This window comes from Mytilus californianus, unplaced genomic scaffold (assembly GCF_021869535.1).
Source record: "Mytilus californianus isolate M0D057914Y unplaced genomic scaffold, xbMytCali1.0.p SCAF_10, whole genome shotgun sequence".
Taxonomy (NCBI): domain Eukaryota; kingdom Metazoa; phylum Mollusca; class Bivalvia; order Mytilida; family Mytilidae; genus Mytilus; species Mytilus californianus.
The window spans coordinates 43,728,851-43,747,726 of NW_026262582.1; the positions used below are offsets into that span (position 1 = coordinate 43,728,851).

Below are 18,876 nucleotides of genomic sequence, written 5' to 3' on the forward strand. Positions count from 1 at the left end.
GTACTTCATAATTGAATTTTTTAGTATATGTTGCATTTTTACCTTTGTTGACGTGCTCTAACTTGTATTCCTCATTTAAACTATGAAAGCTAAACGGAGAGGACTGTAAAACCTGATGATGATATAATCGCATAATTGACAATTCACAGTTCATACTGACAGGTTTACAACAAATTATATCTGCAGTGATGTATAAATAGGGACTCTGTGGGAACGTCACGTCAATAAACTCATATCTGCCGTAATGCATAATTGGTGTTATCGACGTTGGTAAAAATTACAAAAAAAAACTTTTTCAATCAATGTCAGTTAAAAATAAAATATCATAGGAAACTTGAATTTTAGCTCTTCAAACTAGGCTAAAAGTTATAGACTTTACCTTTTTATATTTCTTAACAATGTCAAAATCGGTAATATTATCTATAACGTTTATTTTTCGCTATCATATGCAACAATTTAATATCCTATCGGGACCTAGCGCTATTTATAGAAACGTAAACAGACATCAAAATTTTGCATGCATCATCCTGAAGTTGAGAACAGTAAAATTTTGTAGGTATCCTAATCCAATTTCGTCAATAAGATGTCTAATTTTGAAGAAAATCAACAAAATTTTGAGTTTTCCCCCGAAAATATACCCCATGTTCACATATTTTTCAAGGATCCATCGCTCCCCGCAATCTTCAACATATTATCTTTACAACAATGTCCAGTTTATGTAAATATGTTACGAATTGACGAGGCGCCAGTGCGTCAAAGACGGCAAGGTCCAGCATTAAAAGAACCAAAAAAGCGCCGTAACGTTACATTAATTCACTATTCACATCATCATGCAGTCAGTTAAACTTTCAGTTTCTGCTAAAAAATTTACACTGTCGAACGTAATGGTTGCGTTATTCGCGATCCATTGTTGTCAATTAATCAGATTATAAATTCGAATACATATTTACCTGCACACATACGACAAAGATTCGCCCGAAAAATTAACTTCATGAAATATTGTCTTAATAGATACCTGATAAGGGTTAATTCCCTTTGTTTATAAAAAATAGTTTGAGGTACTGTGCAGGATATTCTGTACACTTGAATTCACATAACTTAATAAAAATTGTAATGCAATAGTAAGAGTTAAGTATAAATAATTTATTTACTCAACCAATTAATACTTTCCTTTAAAGAAAAAATATATTATTATAATTGAATTCAAACAAAATATGCAATACAAGCGACGTAAAATTTTTCTATTTTAAAAATTAGAATGGTCCAGGTTTTGTAAAAAATGTTGAAAAAAATAAACCCCCCCCCCCCCCCCCCCCCCCATTTTCGAAAAAAAAAACAAAAAAAAAACAAACATAAAACAAGACGAAAAAGAAACGTCAAAATGATTTAACGAAAAATTAAAATGAAAATAAGCAAAACAAGCAAAAAAGAATTAACAACATCATGTTTTATCTTAAAATAATATGGATACAAACAAAATAAAAATAAGGAGATGTGGTATGATTGCCAAAGAGACAACTATCCATCAAAGTTCAAATGAAGTGGATGTAAGCAATTATAGGCAACGGTACGGCCTTCAACAATGAGAAAAAAAAATACCCTTTGGTCGGCTATAAAAGCTTGTTATTGATTGTCCTCAGTTATTACCATTCAGTATTGATTAAATTTGAAAAAAACAAGTATAATATTTAAAATAAGCATTTGATTCAACATTGAATTTGTGTCACGTAACACATATATATATACTACATGAAACACGTCTTCTTTAAAATATTAAACTTGTACGAAATTGAACTGATCTTTATTTAAATCGATCTTAAAAAGACCAGTTCGCGTTTACATTTGCACAAGCAAGATCGATCCAGATCGATCTTATTTAATCTAGTGCGTTTACAATGCAAAATAAACAGAATCGGTCTAACCTGATTAATTTACATTTCGTGAACAAATAATCGTAAAAATAGAGGTGAATTATAACGAGCGCATTTCGGTGGACTATCACACACTGCAAAATTATGGAGAAAATAGTTGGATCATTGAAATTTTGTATGCAGTTATCAATTATCTTTTTGGTTCACACGTCACAAGTCATTAAAAAAGAAATGCGAGACTATCACTTAAAAACAAACTGTCAATGCCTTTGAAGATGAAAATTTGCAGCAAAGAACTAGAATTTATCGATTCAGAAGAATGATCCAAAAACGGCGGAATATTTTCCCATCCATCGTTTTTAAACACGTGTGTCTTTGCCGCCAAACATGCGCAGATTATTTTCATATCTAAATATATCATTCACTTGAAGAAAGATCGATTGCGATCGATCTTAGCGTTTACACTTGAAGAAAGATCGATTCAAATAAGATCGATCTTTTTACAACCACTTGTGGAGGTGGAATTTTCAAGTCCGATTGAAGATCGATCTTTCCCGTTTACATTAGACTAAGGATCGATCGATCTCAAGAAAGATCGATCTTTTTTACAAGTGTAAACGGGGTCTTAGAAAGTTACATAAATGCTCCCAATCAAAAAACACTAAACCACTCACTAAATTCATTTCGAAATTGCAAAATTGCTACACTTATTTGAACCAAGCATATGTCAAAGTGTTGCATGTATATGTTTAAAATCTAACAACATTTATCAAGTTGAATTAAGATTTTTTAACACGATACAGTTTATATCAATGTGATTTAGATATTTTTTACCACGATACAGTTTATATTAATGTGATTTAGATTTACATGTAACAGCGTTCATTCATAATAATATCATTTTTAAAACTATATATCCCTGAAAATCTCAAAGTTCCTTTCAAATTATATATATTATATATAAATTAAAGAAAGTTGTATTAATCTAGCTGTTTTTAATCCAGATGTAATGTTTCTAAGCTTGAACATTTTGTAACCTGAATTAAAAATATGCATGGCTATACTATTCCTTTTTCAAGCCAAATTTTTGGCCCAGGTTTTTCGGATGTAAGACCATTATTGAGGTGGCTGTACTTTAGCTGTTTGGTATATCGGATGCATAAATACGAAGCAACAGTATGTCAACTTTAAATTTGAAGCCTTGTTTGCGGAGAGCATTTATCTTTCTGCAAGGCAAATCCACACACATACTTAACAATCCTGCTATAACGTTTGAAGTCTTAATTTCCTGCCCTCCATTCCGCGGTCGTCTATTTTTGAAGACAATAATTAAATGAATAATTTGATTTGCTAACTTATTGAGCATATATGAAATGTTTGTCACTGGACATTCAGCCAATTATAATTATAAACCACATATCGTGTCATGTATAAAGATCAATTTACAGATGAATAAGAGTTTCTTATCTGGTTTGACTCCTTCATGTAAATTAACCGTCGTTTTCATCCACCACCACACGGATTTATTAAAATACATGCATTGTAATATTTCGATTAAATATTTTTTAAAAATAACATCTTATTATTCAAGTTTTTTTACTTGGAGGTTACAAATCCGAAGTATTCTAGAGTCTAAATCAATACATATTGAAGATTTTACAAAAAAAATTACACATATCTATCTATTAATTCAAAAGGTTATTCAGTGCTATATATTGTTGTAGGGGACAGTTTTTGAAACAGTATGTATAAACAAAATATTAGAAAATGATATTCAAAATTTTTGCACTGAAAGACATCCTTAAAATAACTAAAATGATTTGTATCTGAAATACAAGAAGGAGCGTTACTTTGGAGTTTAGTGTGGCCCCGTTTCCATTCTCAATTTTATTGGTTTTGGTAAAGTATGCTATTCTTCTTCATTGTTGTGGTACAAATGTACATGTGCATACTTGTAACAATGTACCTTAGTTGCAGCTTCGACCCATAATTAGGTGATATGTTTTTAAAGAAATGTCGTAATGTTGTGGTTAGACCTTCAAAGTATACACAAGAAGATACCATACTCTAAATATTGATAATGATGAAGACTCTTTTGAAATTATCCGGATGTCTAATATATTCAGGGAAATTTAGCTCTATTTTTTCAGTTCTTACCCTGGACCTTAGACAAACCGACTTGTGCATCCAACAATGGTAGCCTTATTAAGCACTTGCTACACTTCTAAAACAAGAAACTGCTATTTGTGTAAATCATATGGTCAAATAGTTAGTACATGGAAATTAAAAATTCAAGACAAATGTCATTTGAAAATTTCGTTTTTGAATGTTTTGTGCTAACTAGTACAGTTTCCCGTATTTTCCTGTGCGAAATAAGATTTTCACGTACAATGGTCATACGCTATAAAAAATAGTTAGTTTTTGCATCTTTTCTGTTCATTTTGTGTATGATGTGTGCTGCGGTAATCATATTACTAAGTTTTAAGTGTGTTTTTGTTGTAAATTGGAATGTTGGCAGACAAAAAGGTATATATTCATGAATATCAGGCAGATGCTTGAGGTCAAAGGTCAAACATAAAAATGAAAACTCTTGTCCTAGTATATTTCTATCACATATATATTTCAAATAATAAATGCTTTTTGTGTATTTTTTTCATTAAAAAAAATCCCACAGAGTCCCTAGTATAAAGCCTTAAACAACGACGGAACCCTAACACATTCGACAAGGACCAAATGTATAGCACATAGCATTGATAAGTCTCATGTGTTACACGGCATTAACGAATCAATGTATTAAATGCCCGAAAAGCACATTTCTTAGTGCATTTAATTATGTATATGGGTAATTAAAAATTTTGCAATCTATGATTTATGATATTAATAGGAAGTGACATTTGCCAAAAACTAAATACTGACTAATAAAACCAAATGTTCGCTTCATGAATAAAACGCAGTAGTGTAATAATTGTTTGCTGATAAAAAATAGGCAACAGTAGTATACCGGTGTTCAAAAGTCATAAATCGATTGAGAGAAAACAAATCCGGATTACAAACTAAAAACGAGGGAACACATCAACTATAAGAGGAAAACAAAAGAACAACAGGAGCACTAAAGTGCAACAAAAACAAACACCAACATGCAAAGACGTTGTTTATTTTCATGTAACGCACACAGTGTAGAAATTATAAATAGGGATACGTATTTTAGAAACGTGTTAATAAGTTGCTTTGAGATGTTCAATTCAGTCAACAGACCTGTTATGAATCCATTCATCGTCAAAATACTTTGAACGGCTTCCCAGTCAACAGACTAATAGTGGGCCAACGTTGGCAAATTATCGGTCCGTTGGTCGTACGTTGGTGTTGGCTGCACAACATTGGCCCAACGTTGGCCTGCTGTTGAAAGTTCATATTATTATCTCATTTTGGTTATAAATAATCGGGCCAACGTTGGCATTATATTAGTAGCAAACACCACTTGTTGTTGTTTGCATCACAATTTTCAACCAATGTTGTTCCAATGATGGGCCGAAGTTAGACACAGTAGATCAATATATCTGATATTTGCGAGGAATTTTGTTCACTTTATTCATTTTCAAGTTCACTTTTTTACAAGTGTAAACGGGGTCTTAGAAAGTTACATAAATGCTCCCAATCAAAAAACACTAAACCACTCACTAAATTCATTTCGAAATTGCAAAATTGCTACACTTATTTGAACCAAGCATATGTCAAAGTGTTGCATGTATATGTTTAAAATCTAACAACATTTATCAAGTTGAATTAAGATTTTTTAACACGATACAGTTTATATCAATCTGATTTAGATATTTTTTACCACGATACAGTTTATATTAATGTGATTTAGATTTACATGTAACAGCGTTCATTCATAATAATATCATTTTTAAAACTATATATCCCTGAAAATCTCAAAGTTCCTTTCAAATTATATATATTATATATAAATTAAAGAAAGTTGTATTAATCTAGCTGTTTTTAACCCAGATGTAATGTTTCTAAGCTTGAACATTTTGTAACCTGAATTAAAAATATGCATGGCTATACTATTCCTTTTTCAAGCCAAATTTTTAGCCCAGGTTTTTCGGATGTAAGACCATTATTGAGGTGGCTGTACTTTAGCTGTTTGGTATATCGGATGCATAAATACGAAGCAACAGTATGTCAACTTTAAATTTGAAGCCTTGTTTGCGGAGAGCATTTATCTTTCTGCAAGGCAAATCCACACACATACTTAACAATCCTACTATAACGTTTGAAGTCTTAATTTCCTGCCCTCCATTCCGCGGTCGTCTATTTTTGAAGACAATAATTAAATGAATAATTTGATTTGCTAACTTATTGAGCATATATGAAATGTTTGTCACTGGACATTCAGTCAATTATAATTATAAACCACATATCGTGTCATGTATAAAGATCAATTTACAGATGAATAAGAGTTTCTTATCTGGTTTGACTCCTTCATGTAAATTAGCCGTCGTTTTCATCCACCACCACACGGATTTATTAAAATACATGCATTGTAATATTTCGATTAAATATTTTTTAAAAATAACATCTTATTATTCAAGTTTTTTTACTTGGAGGTTACAAATCCGAAGTATTCTAGAGTCTAAATCAATACATATTGAAGATTTTACAAAAAAAATTACACATATCTATCTATTAATTCAAAAGGTTATTCAGTGCTATATATTGTTGTAGGGGACAGTTTTTAAAACAGTATGTATAAACAAAATATTAGAAAATGATATTAAAAATTTTTGCACTGAAAGACATCCTTAAAATAACTAAAATGATTTGTATCTGAAATACAAGAAGGAGCGTTACTTTGGAGTTTAGTGTGGCCCCGTGTCCATTCTCAATTTTATTGGTTTTGGTAAAGTATGCTATTCTTCTTCATTGTTGTGGTACAAATGTACATGTGCATACTTGTAACAATGTACCTTAGTTGCAGCTTCGACCCATAATTAGGTGATATGTTTTTAAAGAAATGTCGTAATGTTGTGGTTAGACCTTCAAAGTATACACAAGAAGATACCATACTCTAAATATTGATAATGATGAAGACTCTTTTGAAATTATCCGGATGTCTAATATATTCAGGGAAATTTAGCTCTATTTTTTCAGTTCTTACCCTGGACCTTAGACAAACCGACTTGTGCATCCAACAATGGTAGCCTTATTAAGCACTTGCTACACTTCTAAAACAAGAAACTGCTATTTGTGTAAATCATATGGTCAAATAGTTAGTACATGGAAATTAAAAATTCAAGACAAATGTCATTTGAAAATTTCGTTTTTAAATGTTTTGTGCTAACTAGTACAGTTTCTCGTATTTTCCTGTGCGAAATAAGATTTTCACGTACAATGGTCATACGCTATAAAAAATAGTTAGTTTTTGCATCTTTTCTGTTCATTTTGTGTATGATGTGTGCTGCGGTAATCATATTACTAAGTTTTAAGTGTGTTTTTGTTGTAAATTGGAATGTTGGCAGACAAAAAGGTATATATTCATGAATATCAGGCAGATGCTTGAGGTCAAAGGTCAAACATAAAAATGAAAACTCTTGTCCTAGTATATTTCTATCACATATATATTTCAAATAATAAATGCTTTTTGTGTATTTTTTTCATTAAAAAAAATCCCACAGAGTCCCTAGTATAAAGCCTTAAACAACGACGGAACCCTAACACATTCGACAAGGACCAAATGTATAGCACATAGCATTGATAAGTCTCATGTGTTACACGGCATTAACGAATCAATGTATTAAATGCCCGAAAAGCACATTTCTTAGTGCATTTAATTATGTATATGGGTAATTAAAAATTTTGCAATCTATGATTTATGATATTAATAGGAAGTGACATTTGCCAAAAACTAAATACTGACTAATAAAACCAAATGTTCGCTTCATGAATAAAACGCAGTAGTGTAATAATTGTTTGCTGATAAAAAATAGGCAACAGTAGTATACCGGTGTTCAAAAGTCATAAATCGATTGAGAGAAAACAAATCCGGATTACAAACTAAAAACGAGGGAACACATCAACTATAAGAGGAAAACAAAAGAACAACAGGAGCACTAAAGTGCAACAAAAACAAACACCAACATGCAAAGACGTTGTTTATTTTCATGTAACGCACACAGTGTAGAAATTATAAATAGGGATACGTATTTTAGAAACGTGTTAATTAGTTGCTTTGAGATGTTCAATTCAGTCAACAGACCTGTTATGAATCCATTCATCGTCAAAATACTTTGAACGGCTTCCCAGTCAACAGACTAATAGTGGGCCAACGTTGGCAAATTATCGGTCCGTTGGTCGTACGTTGGTGTTGGCTGCACAACATTGGCCCAACGTTGGCCTGCTGTTGAAAGTTCATATTATTATCTCATGTTGGTTATAAATAATCGGGCCAACGTTGGCATTATATTAGTAGCAAACACCACTTGTTGTTGTTTGCATCACAATTTTCAACCAATGTTGTTCCAATGATGGGCCGAAGTTAGACACAGCAGATCAATATATCTGATATTTGCGAGGAATTTTGTTCACTTTATTCATTTTCAAGTTCACTTTTTTACAAGTGTAAACGGGGTCTTAGAAAGTTACATAAATGCTCCCAATCAAAAAACACTAAACCACTCACTAAATTCATTTCGAAATTGCAAAATTGCTACACTTATTTGAACCAAGCATATGTCAAAGTGTTGCATGTATATGTTTAAAATCTAACAACATTTATCAAGTTGAATTAAGATTTTTTAACACGATACAGTTTATATCAATCTGATTTAGATATTTTTTACCACGATACAGTTTATATTAATGTGATTTAGATTTACATGTAACAGCGTTCATTCATAATAATATCATTTTTAAAACTATATATTCCTGAAAATCTCAAAGTTCCTTTCAAATTATATATATTATATATAAATTAAAGAAAGTTGTATTAATCTAGCTGTTTTTAACCCAGATGTAATGTTTCTAAGCTTGAACATTTTGTAACCTGAATTAAAAATATGCATGGCTATACTATTCCTTTTTCAAGCCAAATTTTTAGCCCAGGTTTTTCGGATGTTAGACCATTATTGAGGTGGCTGTACTTTAGCTGTTTGGTATATCGGATGCATAAATACGAAGCAACAGTATGTCAACTTTAAATTTGAAGCCTTGTTTGCGGAGAGCATTTATCTTTCTGCAAGGCAAATCCACACACATACTTAACAATCCTACTATAACGTTTGAAGTCTTAATTTCCTGCCCTCCATTCCGCGGTCGTCTATTTTTGAAGACAATAATTAAATGAATAATTTGATTTGCTAACTTATTGAGCATATATGAAATGTTTGTCACTGGACATTCAGTCAATTATAATTATAAACCACATATCGTGTCATGTATAAAGATCAATTTACAGATGAATAAGAGTTTCTTATCTGGTTTGACTCCTTCATGTAAATTAGCCGTCGTTTTCATCCACCACCACACGGATTTATTAAAATACATGCATTGTAATATTTCGATTAAATATTTTTTAAAAATAACATCTTATTATTCAAGTTTTTTTACTTGGAGGTTACAAATCCGAAGTATTCTAGAGTCTAAATCAATACATATTGAAGATTTTACAAAAAAAATTACACATATCTATCTATTAATTCAAAAGGTTATTCAGTGCTATATATTGTTGTAGGGGACAGTTTTTAAAACAGTATGTATAAACAAAATATTAGAAAATGATATTAAAAATTTTTGCACTGAAAGACATCCTTAAAATAACTAAAATGATTTGTATCTGAAATACAAGAAGGAGCGTTACTTTGGAGTTTAGTGTGGCCCCGTGTCCATTCTCAATTTTATTGGTTTTGGTAAAGTATGCTATTCTTCTTCATTGTTGTGGTACAAATGTACATGTGCATACTTGTAACAATGTACCTTAGTTGCAGCTTCGACCCATAATTAGGTGATATGTTTTTAAAGAAATGTCGTAATGTTGTGGTTAGACCTTCAAAGTATACACAAGAAGATACCATACTCTAAATATTGATAATGATGAAGACTCTTTTGAAATTATCCGGATGTCTAATATATTCAGGGAAATTTAGCTCTATTTTTTCAGTTCTTACCCTGGACCTTAGACAAACCGACTTGTGCATCCAACAATGGTAGCCTTATTAAACACTTGCTACACTTCTAAAACAAGAAACTGCTATTTGTGTAAATCATATGGTCAAATAGTTAGTACATGGAAATTAAAAATTCAAGACAAATGTCATTTGAAAATTTCGTTTTTAAATGTTTTGTGCTAACTAGTACAGTTTCCCGTATTTTCCTGTGCGAAATAAGATTTTCACGTACAATGGTCATACGCTATAAAAAATAGTTAGTTTTTGCATCTTTTCTGTTCATTTTGTGTATGATGTGTGCTGCGGTAATCATATTACTAAGTTTTAAGTGTGTTTTTGTTGTAAATTGGAATGTTGGCAGACAAAAAGGTATATATTCATGAATATCAGGCAGATGCTTGGGGTCAAAGGTCAAACATAAAAATGAAAACTCTTGTCCTAGTATATTTCTATCACATATATATTTCAAATAATAAATGCTTTTTGTGTATCTTTTTCATTAAAAAAAATCCCACAGAGTCCCTAGTATAAAGCCTTAAACAACGACGGAACCCTAACACATTCGACAAGGACCAAATGTATAGCACATAGCATTGATAAGTCTCATGTGTTACACGGCATTAACGAATCAATGTATTAAATGCCCGAAAAGCACATTTCTTAGTGCATTTAATTATGTATATGGGTAATTAAAAATTTTGCAATCTATGATTTATGATATTAATAGGAAGTGACATTTGCCAAAAACTAAATACTGACTAATAAAACCAAATGTTCGCTTCATGAATAAAACGCAGTAGTGTAATAATTGTTTGCTGATAAAAAATAGGCAACAGTAGTATACCGGTGTTCAAAAGTCATAAATCGATTGAGAGAAAACAAATCCGGGTTACAAACTAAAAACGAGGGAACACATCAACTATAAGAGGAAAACAAAAGAACAACAGGAGCACTAAAGTGCAACAAAAACAAACACCAACATGCAAAGACGTTGTTTATTTTCATGTAACGCACACAGTGTAGAAATTATAAATAGGGATACGTATTTTAGAAACGTGTTAATAAATTGCTTTGAGATGTTCAATTCAGTCAACAGACCTGTTATGAATCCATTCATCGTCAAAATACTTTGAACGGCTTCCCAGTCAACAGACTAATAGTGGGTCAACGTTGGCAAATTATCGGTCCGTTGGTCGTACGTTGGTGTTGGCTGCACAACATTGGCCCAACGTTGGCCTGCTGTTGTAAGTTCATATTATTATCTCATGTTGGTTATAAATAATCGGGCCAACGTTGGCATTATATTAGTAGCAAACACCACTTGTTGTTGTTTGCATCACAATTTTCAACCAATGTTGTTCCAATGATGGGCCGAAGTTAGACACAGCAGATCAATATATCTGATATTTGCGAGGAATTTTGTTCACTTTATTCATTTTTAAGTTCACTTTTTTATCCATACAAAAGTGAATGTTACACCGAATGTGATCATTGAATGAAATTAGATTTACTACTCTATGTTGGGCCAATGCTGGGCCAACATTGATCTTATCTTATACTCTATAGATTAGCCAGGTAAAATATATAATTGAATATCAATACTGTAATAAAAAACAAACTTTTATTCCTTAAACATAGATTACCTGATTAAAAGTTTAAATTTATTATTATCATTATTTATTATTTCTTATATAAAATGTAACATAATGGTTACAGATGAGAAATAGTACAACACATGTAATAGTCACATTCTAATATTCCAAAATTATGTTAACTCAAAGAAGTATGACGTTAAGTACAATTCCTTCCAACTAAAACGATTAAGGCATGAAATCAAATATTTTACAAAGTCAGGAATATGGCAGTTGTTATCAAATAGTTCGTTTCTATGTATGTTGGCGTTGGTTTTTGTTGCACTTTAGTGTTTCTGTTGTTCCGTTGTTTCCATCTTATATTTGATTGTTCCCTCGGCTTTAGTTTGTAACCCGGATTTGTTTCCTCTCAATCGATTTATGACTTTTGAACAGCAGTAAACTACTGTTGCCTTTATCTACATTTTTGTCCCGATTGCACGATGGTTTCCATGATAATGCTCTTGATATGTTTTGTTACAATCTTTATTCAGTGTTAGCCAGTTCTAATAAGGTAGGACAATGGAAGCTTAACAATCGTTAAAAGTATGTTTTTAGGTGTAGAATCACTTAGACATGACCTACCTTGTGAAGTTTGTGGAAAGTAGTAAATATTTCATACTAAATAGCTCGTAAACATAGCTGTAAATTTTGAATTCGTAAACTAAATGTATAATGTAACTTTGGTAGAAGTTGATATTTTAAAGTCTGAAGACCACTGTTGAACGCTGTATGTATGTTAATTAGAAATAATAAAAATCAAATTTGAAATCGAACTTCGATGGTATATTTTGTTTGTTCTTGGTAATATATGTTTCTGTGTTTGTAGCTACGAACATCCTGAAACCAGTGAGCTTTTATAAACAATGATTAAAAATTATTGATGTTTCCAGCAGAAGTCACTTTAGACTTGAGACAAACGTACTGTGAATGCCTGAAATTACATGATTTAACATTGGAAGAAAAGGGGAAATACATTTGTGGTTTTGTCTACTACTCTTATCAAGCGTTCTTCAGCTGATTATGGTGGTAAATATAAACAGTGAGACAATCGTTATCTAAATTGAATTTTGCTTTAAACGAAGGTAGTCGGTACTTTCGGTTGTCCATCCCCATAATATCGAGGTTGTTCATCACAATTTATGTTAAAGAAATTCGCGATTTTTATATTTGCCTGGAAGTTTTTTTATTATTTTTCGTCCAGATCACTGACGAAAGTGATCTACAGAAATTATTTTAGAAAAACAAATATTATGTATTTTAACCAATGTGGAAATATGGCATACAATTCATATAAACAACTGTCATCGCGTATTGTACTATACCGTTGTCAAGTGTATATGTATATTGTAAGCTGTTTTTTTCTAAATTTCACTTAATCTGATTTTGTTTATTTTAGAATTAAGAAGAACTCCCTTTTATCCTACATTTATCTTTACCAATTGTCATTGCTTGTATCAGAGAATATTGCTAAACACGTTTTTGTTGACACATATTTCACATGTGGGTTATGCAGCTGTTTACCCTTTTGAACAAGGTTCAATTCTTGGTTTTCCTGTATACTGTTTCGTTATTTGTGATTGTGTTTGATCGTTTTATTTTTACCTAATGGTGTTGTCTTTTTTTAATGGACTGATAATTTTCCATTGCCCCTTTCGTAGGTTTTCTCCCTTTTTAAGCCATTTTTTCTAAAATATTAAATATTTTGTGAAGAGGCAGGTTGATGGAATGGATTTACAAATACAAACAAGACCTGAAAAGTAGATTGTGGTATAGAATTATAGTCATACATTGACTTCTCTCGTCCAGCAGTTAGGTCCATGTGTAAGATATTTGTCTCTTTTTGGATGAATCGGATGCATCAATTCGCGTTCACGTTTGATCAGGATGGGGCTATTCTATTATTTGTCTCACAGAGGGAGAATGCAATGCTCTCTGCATGTTAAAAACAAGTAGTAAAAAAACTATAAAACTCCAAGCAAGACAAGCCAAAAAAGGGGGAAGTCTATACAAAACTACAAAATCAAACATTAACATATATCAATCAATGAAACGAATGAAATAAATAACTGATTTATTCCTGATTTGGTGCAGATATTTCCTGATGTAAATGATGGATTCAACGTGGACTCACAGCTAGATAAGCACGACAATAGCATGGTTGCAACACGTACATGAGGGATCCATAGGTGGCCAGTTGTACGATAAGACTTTCTGTCTTCTTTTCATCTTCTTTCCATCAAACCATAATGTTTAAATGGCATGACATAGGAGTTTAAACTTCCGATTGATAATGGATCTTTCTCGTGACTTTTGATTTTTGCCACACAGTGTTTTCAATCCCTTACCATTATTTGCATCCATTGTCTTTTGTTACTAGAAACAGACTTTTCCAGAATACCTTTACAAAAGCTTCTTCATAACTAAAAGATACTTATTACACTTAAACGTATTTTTGTGAATTTTTGGTACTTTATTAGTAAATTAGACTTATTACTGTTTTATGTTTGTTTGCATTCAATATTCAATTACAGTCGGATTTTAAACCTTAATGAATGCACAAGCCTTCAACAAAAGCTAGATAGCAGGGCCATAAAATATTCAAAATGGGCATATATCATGACAAAGTGTAAGTGTTGTTGAATATAAACTTTCCACATGAATTTGCTGCCTTTGAAATTATAGAACCCTATGATAAAGTACTATGAGTATTGTATCTGTTTAAGGTAAAATAATAGAATCTTGCTTGTTTAATAAGACTGAGTTTTTTTTTCACGATGTCGTCATATTGCTGTCTCATTGACGAATGTCCGACATCAAAACTAATTAATTTAATTAACTACCTGCTCATTACCATTGGGAGATTCTTCTGGAAGTAGTTCGCGTTGATGTATACTTATACAATTGAAAGGGTCAATAATCTAAAAAATGAATGTAAGCAATCGTTTGCTTAAAGAACAGCAATGTGGATAACGGTAAAATAAGGATTTATTTGTAAGGAAAATAAATTCAAGGTGCGACCTTTCCAATATATGGTTTGTTAACCTTTATCTGAATTACTCGCATCCGTATAACAAAACTTCTTTTACAATTAGAAGCTTCTCAAACAGTTAGAAATGACAAGCAATTGAGATATTAGGAGTACGCCCCATGCTTTTTGATACCATACTGCTACATTTGTTTTTTTGTAGGTGTAAATTGCTAGTTATAGAATTTCTATTTTTGGAAAAATATACACATAAAGAAAAATGGCATTTTTATAATTTGTAATTAATATAGAACTAGTATACATTATTGTTTAGAGGCCAGCTGAAGCCCGCCTCCAGATTAATTGATTGATTGTTCTTGCTTGACTTTAAGTCTATATTTAAGTATATCAAGTGTTATGTCAATTAAATATTTGGTAATGACAATCAATCACCTTGAAGATTTTTTTTTTATAATTTATTAAGTGTATTAATAAAAATGTTAGTCCCCCTTGTAAATATTATTGTCATACTTAATTTCTTTATATTTCGTTATACAGTTTATAATACATGTATATATATCAATATTTCATACTTCATTGTACATAAGACCATTGCATTCGTTTACTGCCAAATTTATTGTATTTGTTTAATTGATACTGTAGGTTTTCTGTAAACTTTTTCTATCTATTAGTGGCAAATAAATAATGCATGTTGAGGACGAGAATAAATTAACAATAAATACAAAAGCTGGTTCCTGTCAAAGAAGTCAACCGGGATGAAGGATGAAAAACTGGACTGCTGCTAAAAAAAAATGATATGCTGAATAGGGACAGAAGTTTTATCTTGACAGACTCTTGCATTTACCTACCTACGAACTATTCAAATGGTTGTCAGAAGTGTTCTGTAATGTGTTCAGATTGTGACACATAAGCATTGGATTTACCATTCCCATTCTGACCCGACGTTGCTGTGAATTTTTTCATCCCGCTTATACAAACGGATGGCTCGCTTGGGAATGCATTTTACAGCCGGTCGCAAAAAAAAAACCCCAAAAAATGAGTTATTTAATTTCTTCACCCAAGTCAGTATTATCTAATGTAAAATTTATCAATTTGAAATAAATCATATTGTAAATTAAGGTGTAAATTAATAAATATAAGCTTAACTATTTTTTGTGGGAACATCTTACATCGCATAAAATAACACCAATTTCGTCATTTAGATTAACTGTCCTAGACAATTAAATTCTGCATAAATAATGTTCTGTCAGTTAAAAACGACACCGATCATTTCGATTAAAATGACAGCATGCTCACATTCGACACTTACTAGCTGACTTAAGGGTCTTGGCGACCAAAGCAACATCAATCACATGCCTGTTAACTCGGATGTTGTGAGTTCAATGGCGTTCTTGGTAAACAAGGATTTCAAGCTTCCTACCTCAGGTCAGTGATTTTATTCGTGTATCCGCCTTCCACCAGCAGTTATTCACCATGATATATCCAATATAAAAAAGAGATGTGGTATTATTACCAATGGCACAATTATCCACCAGAGTTCAACTGAATTGGATGTAAGCAATTATAGCCATCGTTCGGCCTTCGACAATGAGAAAACCCCATACCGTATAGTCGGCTATAAATGACCCCAACATGAAAAAATGTGAAACCATTCAAATTAGAAAACTAATTAATAACAAAACAATTTACGAAAAAAAATAAACCAACGACAACCACTGAAATACAGGCGCCTGACTTGAAGCAGGCACATAAAGAATTTGACGGGGTTAAACATGTTTGTGAGAGTGCAACCCTCCCCTATCCGAGGACAGTGGTGAAACAGCGGAACATCAGAACAAACTATGAAAATTACTAGCAACTGCATGACTTAACTCAAAAGAATGGTACAAGACACAAAACAAATAACATAAAAAAAATAATACTCATGAATCATCGCGTTCTCGAATTTACTGAAAACTAGTTTAAAGCCTTTTCAACTAATGAATAAATCATGATCTCCCAGACTAATGTATCAATTAGTACACATCCAAAGAATTGACTAAAGTATCAATCAGTACACATCCAAAGAATTGACTAAAGTATCAATCAGAACACATCCAAAGAATTAAATGTAAAGACGTCATAAACAGTCTAAGAAACGAATAACCTTGTGCAATGCCAAAATATAGGTTAACAGTATCGACAGAATGTAGGTTAATGAGTTGTCATAACGGTATATATACTCTGCTAAAAAAGAAACGCATGTACTCTGAATGGAAATGTTACAATTACTAATAAGGATATTCACTCAAAACGTGTTTGATTAAGAAGAAGACAGCAGTAAGTTTTTTCGATATTGATGAATAAAAGACAATTCATCACAATTAAAGGTACTTCCGGTACCATTAAAATTAGTACCGTGTATGACCACCTCTCTCTGCTAAGACTGCTACGCATCTCCTTGGCATGGATGCTATCAATGTTCTTATGTTGTTGCGTGGAATTGCTCGCCATTCATTTGGCAATATTTGTCGGAACTGATCAAGGGTCTGAGGCGGGAATGGATGCTGGCGCACACGTTTAGATCGGTACACGGTCCCTAAGATGCTCAATAGAATTCATGTCCGGAGATTTGGAAGGCCAAGGTAGCACATTGATGTTATTTTGCTCAAGGTAGTCCATTTTTAAACGCGCTGTGTAAGGCCTAACATTGTCCTGCTGGAATAACTCTCTCTGTCGGTCAATTACATGCATAAGGTGAGGTTGAAGAATTTAGTCTTTGTAACTCTGTGCCGTTAAATTACCCGGAACATGTACAAATTCCGTTTTAAGGTTAATAGAGATAGCCACCCACATTATGACATTCCTCCACCGAAGCTGTCCACTTCTTGGACACACGAGGAAGCACAACGTTCATTCATGCGCCAGTAAAAACGAGTTCTTCCATATGTTTCTGAAGGATAAAAGGGGACTCATCATTGAGCCAGATTCTGCGCCAGTTGCGGAATGACCAGCCTCTCAATCTGTTGCACCATCGGACTCGATTCCGTCTGTGTAACGGCCTCAAAACAGGTCCAAAATAAGGCCTCCTGGGTCTAATGCCATATTGTCGCAGTCGATTGCGGACAGTTTGTGAGCTGATTCGTCTCAATTCTGGTATCCGACTGCAGTAGCTGTTGCGGCAACGGTTCGATTCCGTAGATGAAATACCCGGATGTAGCGATATTATCCAGGAGTCTTTAGGCGAGGGCGTCCACTCCTCGAGCGGTCATTAGTGCAGCGCGAAATTGTGCTCTGGTTAACATTTTCAGTTCTTGCTACTTCACTGTGGGCACTCCGGCCGGAAGACAATCGATGACGATATGTCGAATAGCAGAGTCCAACCTTGTCATGGCAGCGTTTTAACATTGTGATGAATTAACATATAGAGGGTTATTTTCGCGGGGTGTTTATTTTCGCTTATTGTGGCGGGTCAGGGGAAATCGTGAAAATAAATTCCGCGAAAATTTATGCATACGTTCGATACTTTTTAATAGCTAAAGCGTTTTGTAAACTATCTTTTTTTCCCGTTCGACGGATCAATAACGGTTTATGTTAATTTAAACAACATAAATGCCAAAGGCCATTGGTCACTGACTCTTATGTGTTAATTGGTTTATTGGTTACATAATAAACTTAATAATAATATAAGAATGTAAGGTACGCTGTCAGGTATTTTATCCTTATCAATTAGTGTCAAATCATATAAGAGTTGCAAGTCACTCATGATAGTTTTATAATCTAATTAGTACATCAAAGGTCCGTTCAATTTAGTAACTTATCAACCATAACATTTACAAGAAGTTTGTACACCTGTGAAAAATAACTATGTACCGGTATTCTATTGATTAACTGTATCAAAATATAATAAATTAATAAGACGTCATGCAGGTAAAACAATCATTTAACCATAATAAAATGCCCTTGTTTGTCAATTTTTACAACTTTGTAACTGCAACCATTTCAGTATCCGCTAAAATATTTGATTGGGATTAAAGAATCCGCCAAAATAAAAACCGCCAAAATTTTTCGTATACTTTGTTGCCGGAAATCGCGAAATTTTACACTCGCTAAAATAACACGCTATACGATCAATTTTCAAAACTTAGTCCTTATATGCGCAAAAGTGTAAAAGTTGAGTTGACCACAAAATTCTCGTGAAAAACGTTAACAAAATTTCCCTACGAAATGTTAAATGCACT

The 18,876-nt window shown here is 32.5% G+C and overlaps 3 protein-coding genes across 5 annotated transcripts in view; 2 read left to right on the plus strand and 1 right to left on the minus strand.

The window, feature by feature from the left end:
- LOC127718192 (uncharacterized) overlaps positions 1-18,876 on the plus strand; it is a 147,374-nt gene that overhangs the window by 106,465 nt on the left and 22,033 nt on the right. The gene's annotated exons all lie outside the window — the stretch shown is intronic.
- Positions 1-18,876, plus strand: part of LOC127718189 (uncharacterized) — a 170,431-nt gene that overhangs the window by 101,594 nt on the left and 49,961 nt on the right. The window lies entirely within an intron of this gene.
- Positions 1-18,876, minus strand: part of LOC127718196 (uncharacterized) — a 182,901-nt gene that overhangs the window by 90,164 nt on the left and 73,861 nt on the right. The window lies entirely within an intron of this gene.